The sequence below is a fragment of the Strigops habroptila genome, chromosome 6, assembly GCF_004027225.2.
Source record: "Strigops habroptila isolate Jane chromosome 6, bStrHab1.2.pri, whole genome shotgun sequence".
In the NCBI taxonomy this organism is placed as follows: Eukaryota; Metazoa; Chordata; class Aves; order Psittaciformes; family Psittacidae; genus Strigops; species Strigops habroptila.
This window is the reverse complement of record NC_044282.2, coordinates 75,534,063-75,543,312: the sequence shown is the minus strand read 5'-3', so window position 1 is coordinate 75,543,312 and position 9,250 is coordinate 75,534,063.

Sequence of the window (9,250 nt, the reverse complement as noted above, 5' to 3'; positions counted from 1 at the left end):
CAGAATCTTTTCCAGTGCGGCCCCAGCAGAGCTTGTGTTGGGCTGGAGAAGGGGGGTCTGTGAGGCTGGGGGCTGACGGCTCCTTTCTGGGTTCTATTCCCATTTTGGGGTCCTTCCGTGCCCCCAAACCCTTCACCCAGCAGCATGACCAGGTACCACAGACCTGCTCCAGATGAGGGAAAGCAGCTGTGGCCACCAAGCCTCATCCCAATGCCCTCCTGCCTAGAAGTTGTTTCGAGTGCTCCCATGTTAGTGGCTGTAGGTACCCGACGCGTCCACACGCTTTTTGTTTGGAAGCAAGCAGCCTGTGTGGCAGGAAGAAAACATCTGAGATCGCTTTAAATGCCACTTGGAGCCAGGCCAGCAGCGTAGGCAAGGAAAAGCTGGTAGCTTGTTTTAATTTAATGGTGTTGAAGTGTTCTACTGCAATTAAGCATCTGAAAATTAAACAGAAACAGTCATTAAGTCTGGAGATACAAACCCACTAGACCAGAGAATATAAATTATTTCAAATGGTAAATGCCAAAGCAGTGTTTATGATAGGGATGTTTCCCCTTATTAGCCATTATCTGTTGGTTTAAATCAGAGGAACTTAATCCTGAGGGAATTAATCACTGCAGATGTTGAATCTTGGAGCCCGGAGCAGGTCACTCATTCCACTGCGGGTTGCTAAAAACCAGGGTGGGGGCTTGGGAGTGGAAAATAAATAGAGAAGAGCAGACAAGGTGATTTCCACTTCTCCCAGTCCCTCTGTCCCACCCCACTGCAGCCCACAGCTGGGGACTCATTTTTTAACCTGCCCATGTTATTTGCCAGGGTTAAGGCACCTTTTCCCTGCATCCCGGCTAGAGCAGCTTGTACCCAAGTGGGGATGTAAAGACATCGAGCTCCTGCAGGACTTGTACGTGCTCATTCAAATGCATCATGTGCATGGGGGGTAATAACCTGGTCCAGACTATTACCCCAGGGCAGCTGTGGCACCTGCTGGGGCTTCCTCCAGGCCGCCCAGGCAAAGCCAGGCTGCTTCAGAGGGAGGGTTTTGGGGAGGAATCAGTGTGTTTATATGGGCAAGGAGTGAACCTGAGATAGAATCATAGAACCCCAGACTGGTTTGGGTTGAAAGGGACTTTAAAGCTCATCCAGTTCCAACCCCTGCCATGGGCAGGGACACCTTCCACTAGAGCAGGTTGCTCCAAGCCCCTGTGTCCAACCTGGCCTTGAACACTGCCAGGGATGGGGCAGCCACAGCTTCTCTGGGAAAAGTCTGTGCCAGCGCCTCAGCACCCTCACAGGGAAGAGCTTCTGCCTCAGAGCTCATCTCAATCTCCCCTCTGGCAGGTTAAAGCCATTCCCCTTGTCCTGTTCCTCCAGGCCCTTGTCCAAAGCTCCTCTCCAGCTTTACTGGATACCTGAGTGCTTCTTGGGGGAAGACAGAGATTCCTTTCTCCCCGTGGTGGCAGTGATTGAAATCACCCACTGAGTTTCACTCACAAGGAGAAATGTTGGCCAGGAGAGGAAGAGTAGAGCAACCTCTCCTAAAACTGGCTGGGCTGCTGGCTAGAGTGTGGGACCATGCAAACTGGTGGTGTTTACCCCAGACATTCTGGGAAATGGGAGCCCTGCCTTTATGAAAGAGCCTTTTCCCCTTTGTTGGCTGGATAACACAGGCCGACAACCTGGACCAGTAAAACTTCCAACGTGTGCTATTCCTGTAATATTCCTTTTATGAGCCTCAGCTTCTCTCTGCTGTGAGCATGAGCCAAGCTCCAGCCCAGGTAAGCACATAAATGCTTGTTTAAATTCCTCATCTTTCAGCAGAAGCATACACTTACATCTAATGGCCTTCGGTAAGACTTAAGCCTGGCTTTAAAGTTAAGCATGTGTTTTAAGTGCATTCCTGAATCGGGGCTCTGAGATCCATTGACGTGAACAGAAAGATTCCCCATTGGCTTTAGTGGGATTTTTCTTGTCTGAAATGGAGTCCAGATCTCATGTCTTTGTAGATGTGGAACCACATGGAGACTTATGAATACTTGTTCCCAGAAAAGGATCCAGCTTATTCATATGCCTGCATCATGTGTATTAAATTCTCCTGACATCTACCATAGTTCTAGCATATAAATGGGAAACAGAATAGATACTGTGCCCTGAGAGCACTCAGCTATTGATGTCTTTGAATTCATAGCAGGAAGCATTGTTTGTGTGCAGCCTTTACAAATTGTACTTCCATTTTCCTCTTACATCGTTTCATTCACATTTTATTCAAACTACTGGCCTGGCCTTCCACAAGGATCAGACTTGCCTGATTCTGGTCCAAAGGAGAACCTCAGGGTGTGGAGGAGAGGGAAGGATTTGGCACTTGGGTCACATCATGGGGACTGGGGCTGGCTGTGCCCATCCCAAGCCAGCGGCTGCTGGTCTCGATGAGACTGGGGCGCTGTTTACCACCCCTCAAATTCTTTCTGGAGAAGGAGGAATGCATAAAGACAGAGGGAGTGTGGAGGGAAAGAAGGTCTGTACCAGACATACTGCACAAATAAATCCTCACATGCAGAGCAGAGCTGTTCAGGTTAGATTCAGGAACAGCAAAGGGCTATATTGCCGTTGCTTCTGGCATTGCACGCGTCTGACAACACACAATAACTCAGCTAACCTGCACGCTTTCCCTACAGGAGCAGTGTTTGATTTAGACGAGGAATTCCAGAAAGAACACGCTTTTCGTTTGCTGCCCATGCTCCCCATCCCACTGATGGCAGCCAGAGATGCAGATGTTCCCATTCCAACACTCTCTGCTCCTTCCTGCTACTGCTTTTCCAGGAAACCGACCGGAAAGCAGCAGCAGCAGCATTCATCTAACATACACCATGTTTCATTTATTGTTTAAAATCTTTAGGAGCTGATATCATGGGCACAGGTTCAACAGGAGGAAGGAACTTCCAGGTCCATGCAGGCTCCCTGGAAGATGCCGGGCTTCCTGCACGATGAAGCTACTGCAAACGCCCGTTGGCTCCTGGTTGGGTCTGTTTTCATCTCCCAGCTCCCCCCTGCCTGCTGATGCTCATAGGATCAGACAAATTTAGGTACGTTAAACCCAGTGGTGTCTTATGCAAAAAAAGTCAGCTATTTTTGAGCTTTCTCGGAGAGGACAGGGCAAGAAAAGGTGTTTTTATGCCCATTTCTAGGTGGAGGGGGCTGTGCACCATTTGTGTGACGCGCTGCAGCAACTCTCACACAATATCTGATTTCAAATGACATCTGTGTCAGCTATAGCCCAATATGTGCCTGTGCTAACAAGTCTGGTAGCTCTGGGCTCTGCCTACAGGGATGGACACCGAGGTAAGGAGGGGCTGGGAGGAGATGGGAGGCTTCAGGACATGGTTGGAAATGGTTTGAAGAAGTGGCTGTGAAAACACCATCGTGTTATTCAGCAGCTCTCCTGCTCCATCTGCCCTCACAGCTGCAGACCAGTGCCACGAATATATTCTTTATAAGAGCTTACTGCAGAGGGTTGTGCCTGTTGTACAGGAAAAATCTGAGATGAAGAAAGCTAGGAGGGCTTTTTCCCCCTCTTTCAAAGCAGACTAACAGAGCAGCTCCCTTCAAACCCAAACCAGAGAGATCAGAATGTTTTGCCTTTTCCCTGAAATGAAAACTTTCCCATCCATAGGACTAGCCATTTTCTCTTATCTTTCAAAGAAATACAGCCAGAAGCCTGTCTTTTGCATCTCAATCCATTTCTACTCAACCCAACATTCCTGCAAAACAAAAAAAGACCCATTTTGCTTAAAGGACTTTTTCTCCCACTGGAGAAATATGTCCCTATAAATTGTTTTCATTGAAGTCTAAATTAGCTTTTTTGGGGGCGTTATTTTCATTGGGTTTTTCCAGTCCTGTGAATTCAGGGAGACCAGGGGAACTGAGCAACCACTGCGCTTCCAAAATAATCCATGTCCTAGCATGATCCCGTTAGGTACTGATGCAGTGCAGCACCAGTCGCTATCTATGGATGCTTTTATTATGGGAGCAGGACATAAAGCCAGTATCAGCCCCTAGCTTCACCAGGAAGGGTGGGAAAGTGCCTTATACAGGCTCATGTTCTAATATTAGGCTCCATCTGTCTTGTCCAAAGCATCATCACCAACCATGTCTCAAGCTTCCCCTCTTTCCTATGGCACATGAAAAGGACCAAGGTTGTGCCACCAACCCCATCTTTGGCCAAGGACCACGATGTGCAGCATGTCCCTCGGAGCAAAGGGGATGGGAGGAGCTGAGAGTCCTTCCTCCCATTACCTGCAGCTCATCCCTCAGGCCACACCATCGTTTTGGCGCTGGAGCTGCTTCTGGCTGAGATGAAGCCTTGAGAAAAGCCCTGCTTACCCCAAGAGCTTTGTACTCAGGTCATGGTGTGTTGCTATGGTCAAATGGAAGGGAGGGAGAGTATGGGCAAAACCTGGCAAACCAGCTCCAGGAGCTGGCAGTGTTTAATTAGGGATGCACTAAGCAAATACATGACCATGAGTGCATTGGCTCTGTGGGGTGAACTGCAGGATTTACCTGCTGCACCCACTGGAGGAGGAAGGGTTGTGTCTTCATGCAGTGCAGGCTGCTGCTCACAGTGCCCGCCATTAGTGTTTGCTTAGCGTCCAGGGCAGTGAATATAAGGTATTTTTCCCCCCACATCTTTAATTCTAAGGGCCTTGTGCGAGGAGCACGCTGCCAGCAAAGGGCAGGCAGGAATGAGAAGCAAAGGGAGAGTCACTGGAGCGGTCCCTTGAGAGGTGCTTCAGGGGCTAGAACAGACAAGGCAGCTCTTCACAGTGCTGTAAATCCCACTTCATATCCCCTGTGCCACATACAGGAGAAATAAACAGAGTTTTGTGATGATTAGTGGGAGTCTTTATGACGGTTATAACATTCTCTGCTGCTCACCTCGCTCCTGCCTTGCTACCTCTGCGTGTTTTCGTATTGCTACAAGTTTCTGCTGTGAAATGATCCCTGAAAAGAGTTTACCTGCCACTAAATGGCTCTGAACACTGTGAGATGCTTTGGTACAACACCGTGAAGCACAGCTCTTGACTTGCTGGGTCAACACGCCGAGCGCAAACCTCGTACCCCCATTAAGAGCTATGAAGTGTGGCACCAGGTTGTAAAGAGCTGCAGGAGACACGTTTTATTCACAACCCAATGCTATAAAGTTTAACCTGTTACATCCTTCACCACCCGTAACGCCAAGCCAGGCATGGAGCAAAATGCACGAGGCAAGCTCCTTTCTTTTGCCAGAGCTGTCTCTGCAGCTGGGGGAGCAAGTGACGGGCAAAATGAGGGTCAGGGTTTCCCACCGGAGCTGTCCTGGCTGGTTTTGGCATCCAGGAGGATGAGCCCAGCCTCAGGTGAGACCTTGTCTTCATGTTCACAGACCCTGTTGCTGTCTGAAAGGCATGGCAGGTTATTCCTCTGTAAGATCCTAACCAGTTATTTATCCTGTTTTAATTCCAAATCTTTGGCTCTGGTCACCCTGATGTTCATCCCTTCTTTTCCCTCCCCCCAGATTCCTTCCCCAGGACTCCCTATGGTTGAGCAGATACAGCCCCAAACCGATGGAGAACCACCTCCGAGAGCCTGAGGGTGGTGCGCCAGATGGATCCATGCCATAAAGCCCGTTGGAATTAAGCGTGAGTAAAGATATCCAAATCTCATCCAAAATATTTTCCACAAGGAGATTCCCTGTTCTATCCCGGGGCCACATGTGCACCATCCAGCGTGCAGCCGCTCCATGCACATGGTGCCAAATGCAACAAGCCTACCCGGTGCTGTTTCAGCCTACACGATGTGTTTTTCCACCAGCACAACTTAACATCCCTTTCCCTTGCCAAGCGTGCGGCCTTCCCACTTCATTATGGTCATGAGAAAACCATTCCAGTAAGAAAACAAAGGAATAGGTTGAGCAGCCCTTCATCCCTTCTGTCGGCAAGCACGTGCAGCGCTTGTTTGCAAAGTTGGGCATGAGCTAATAAGCTGATCATGCAAAGATTTATGCTCAGGCAAAGGCTTCCATATGGGCTTAGCATCAAGCAGGACCTTAATCTAAAGGAAAATATTTGAAGGGGGTTTTTATGTTTCTCTTTCACTGTAGGACCAATGAAATATTCACCATAGCAAATGAAAAGGCTGTTTCTGAGTCCTGAGGGCTTGGGGCAAGCAGGAGACCAGGACCTCATCTCAGGGCTTGTTTCCCACAGCACCTACAGCTCCCACCAGTGTCACGAGGACTGTCGGTTCTCAGCGCTGTGCTGGGTGAGCATTCCCAGTGGTCAAAGTAAAGGCTTTTATCCTCAGGGACCTGCACTGCTGCAGTGAGGAGCTGGGGCAGTCCATCCCCTTCCATTTGAACTGAATCTCAGCACTGATCCCGGAGTTCCATGAAGCCATTCCTGCGGGCCAGCTGCCTCCATACGCCTGGCAGATGTCTTGGAGCAGGACTAAGCCTTTGCAAGGCAGAGGCTTGGCTTCACCCCCTGCTTTGAGGCACAGCCAGAACAGGCAGTCCGGTCCCGCTGCCTGCTTCTCCTGACAGGCTCCCTCCAGCGAGACCTCTGCATGCCATCAGAGTTGACACTCCTTCAATACTCCTCTTGTATTGCTTTATGTTCTTACTATTTCAATACTCAGTGAGGCAAGGTGGTGGCTGCACCTCCATAGCTGGTGGGAGATGGAAGGATTCAGACTGTAGCTAAAAATCTCTCCCACTGCCTGTGCGCTTCTCAGGGCGTACAAAGAGGTTTCAAATTCACACGCAGTGACTCACAAGGGATCCGAGATGCTTTACAGGCAGAAAGGGAGAAGAAAATCGTGATGATGTGTGTAAAAAGAAAGGTAGTTTGTATCCACCGCTGCTTATTTAAGCAATGGCAATAATTACAAATAATCTCCGTAGTCCTCACATCAGCAATGTTTTACATAAGAATTAGAATGTATTAAGGATTCAGGATAACATTTTCCCATTCAAAATCTGTGATCAAAAATATAGTCTTTAGGAAAAAAATCCCAAACCTAAAACTCCAGGATTTTTGTCTTTTTTCCTCTCTCCAGGAGGAATTACGGAGGTTTCTGGCTTGCAGCAGGGTATATTTTGTAGAGCTAAATCGCTTTCGACAAATGAAACCAAGTTATTGTTAATTACCCAACCTGTGGCCTTTACCAAACCGAAATAGATGCTTAAACGAAGTGGCTCAGACAGCACATGGAGCTTTGAAGAATGATTTTCTCCTCCGAGCTCCCAAAGCCTGTTCTGCAGAAAACCGAAGCAGTTTTCTGTCACGGCGGCGGGATTGTTCAACTCTGCATTTAACCAGTGTCAAAAGGCTCGGGAAAAAAGATTGTCAGGAGTAATCCTGCGGCACAAAAAGCACCCGCACCCGGCTTCTCTTTGCGAGGAAGAAGCGCTGTGCTTCGTTTTGGGGAATGGGAGCGTGCTTTGAACCCGCTGCGACGGGATTTTCCTATTTTGATTGATTGATTGTGGCAGAAAATGAGCTCCGTACGCTAAATATCCCCTCCAAAAGCCGCAGCGGCTCTGATTCCTTAATGAATATAGAACAAACAACGGGGCATACACGGGAACCCCACCTTTAACGATATCGGTCCCCAGCTTCTGTGCCGTGGGATTATTATGCGGATTATTGCTGTGGGGCAATAATCCTGGCGCTTCTATTTAAAAATTGAAAAGGCTTTCGGAGGTACCTGCTTCGCTGCTGGTACTGATTTTATCCAGCAGAAATCACGCTGCCGTGTGTCTCCCGTGTATATCCTTGGGAGGCTCGGCGGGGAACCGGGCACGAGTGTCCAGCGGCTTTTGCAAGTGGAGTTAAAATGAGGGGATTTTCTGAGCTTCCCGTCACAGCAGCAGCAAGAGGGGAAACAAGGTGGTGGGGGGAAGGTATTTGTCTGTTTCTGAGCCGAGCGGGAAGTGCCGGCGAGGAGCCGCGGAGCGCTCCCGGCTCTGCTGGCCCCGGGCAGCCTGGCCCTGGCCCCGGCCCCGGGAGACAGGGACAAGGGACGGGACAGGGACCGGGACTTCCCTCCCGCCCGGAGCTCCTCTCCCTTCCCTCCGAGAGCGTCTGCCCGGGGAGAGGAGAAACCCCGACGCCGCACCGGCCCCGCTGCGCCCGGCCCGTGCTCCCGGAGCCCTCCGCCCTTTCCTCTTGTCTTGTTCTTTTCCTTTTCCTTTTTTCTTTTTTCCCCTTTTAATTATTTCCGTTTTTCATTTTACCTTTTGTTTTCTTTTTTTCCCTTTAAAAATTTTAATTTTTCTGTTTTATTTTCCTTTTTTCGTTTTTTTCTTTTTTGTTTTTGCTTTTCTTTCTTTTTTTTTGTTTTTCTTTTTTGTTTTCATTTTTTGTTACATTTGTTTATTTTTGTTTTTACTTTTTCGTTTTTCTTTTTTCTTTAGTTTTTTATTTTTGTCTTTTTTTGCCTCTTCTTTCATTTTTTCTGTTTTCCTTTTTGCTTTCCCCCCCTCCTTTTTTTTTTCCTTTTAATTTTTCCTCTCTTTTTCTTTATTTTCCTTCTTCTTCTACCTCTTCTTTTCCTTCTTCTCCTTCTTTCCTTTCTCGGTTTTCCTTTTATGCCTATTTTCCTCCTCCTTTTTCTTCTTTTCTGTTTTCGTTTTCTTTTTATTAGTCTTTTCCTTCTTCTTCATTTTGTACTTATTTTTCCTTTTCGTTTTCTTCTGTTGTCCCCTCTTCATTTTCTTCTCCATTTCTTCTCCTTTCTTTCCTTCCCCCTATTTTCCCTCACACCCGCCCGGGTCGGGTCGGACTCTCTCGCTGGCACGCGGCAGCCGCGCAGCCCCGCGGGAGCGTCTCCCGTCCCCTCTAAGGATGCCAAACCCTCGTCCCTTCTGGACAGAGGCCGACGCCCGGGGGCAGTCCCGGGGGAGCGGGGAGAGCCCCGTGGGGGGTGCGGTGGGACGCGGTGCTCCTGACTCCCCAGGGGCCCACGGCTCCTGCCCTCCGCCCCTCACCGCGGATCCGTCCGGCGGGTTTCTCCGCGCGTCCCAACAGAGGGAGACAAAAGGTTGGCTCGGCCGAGGAGGGGCGGGTGGGCTTGGGCCATCCCTGGCCGCGGCTCCGGGGCAGGCAACGCGACCCCCGGCCCCGCCGCGCCGTCGGGCCGCCGGGAGATGCTGCAGCGCCAGGGCTCCGCCGAGGGGGAAGCAGCCTTGGGGGACTCGGGGGGGTTCAGGAACGGG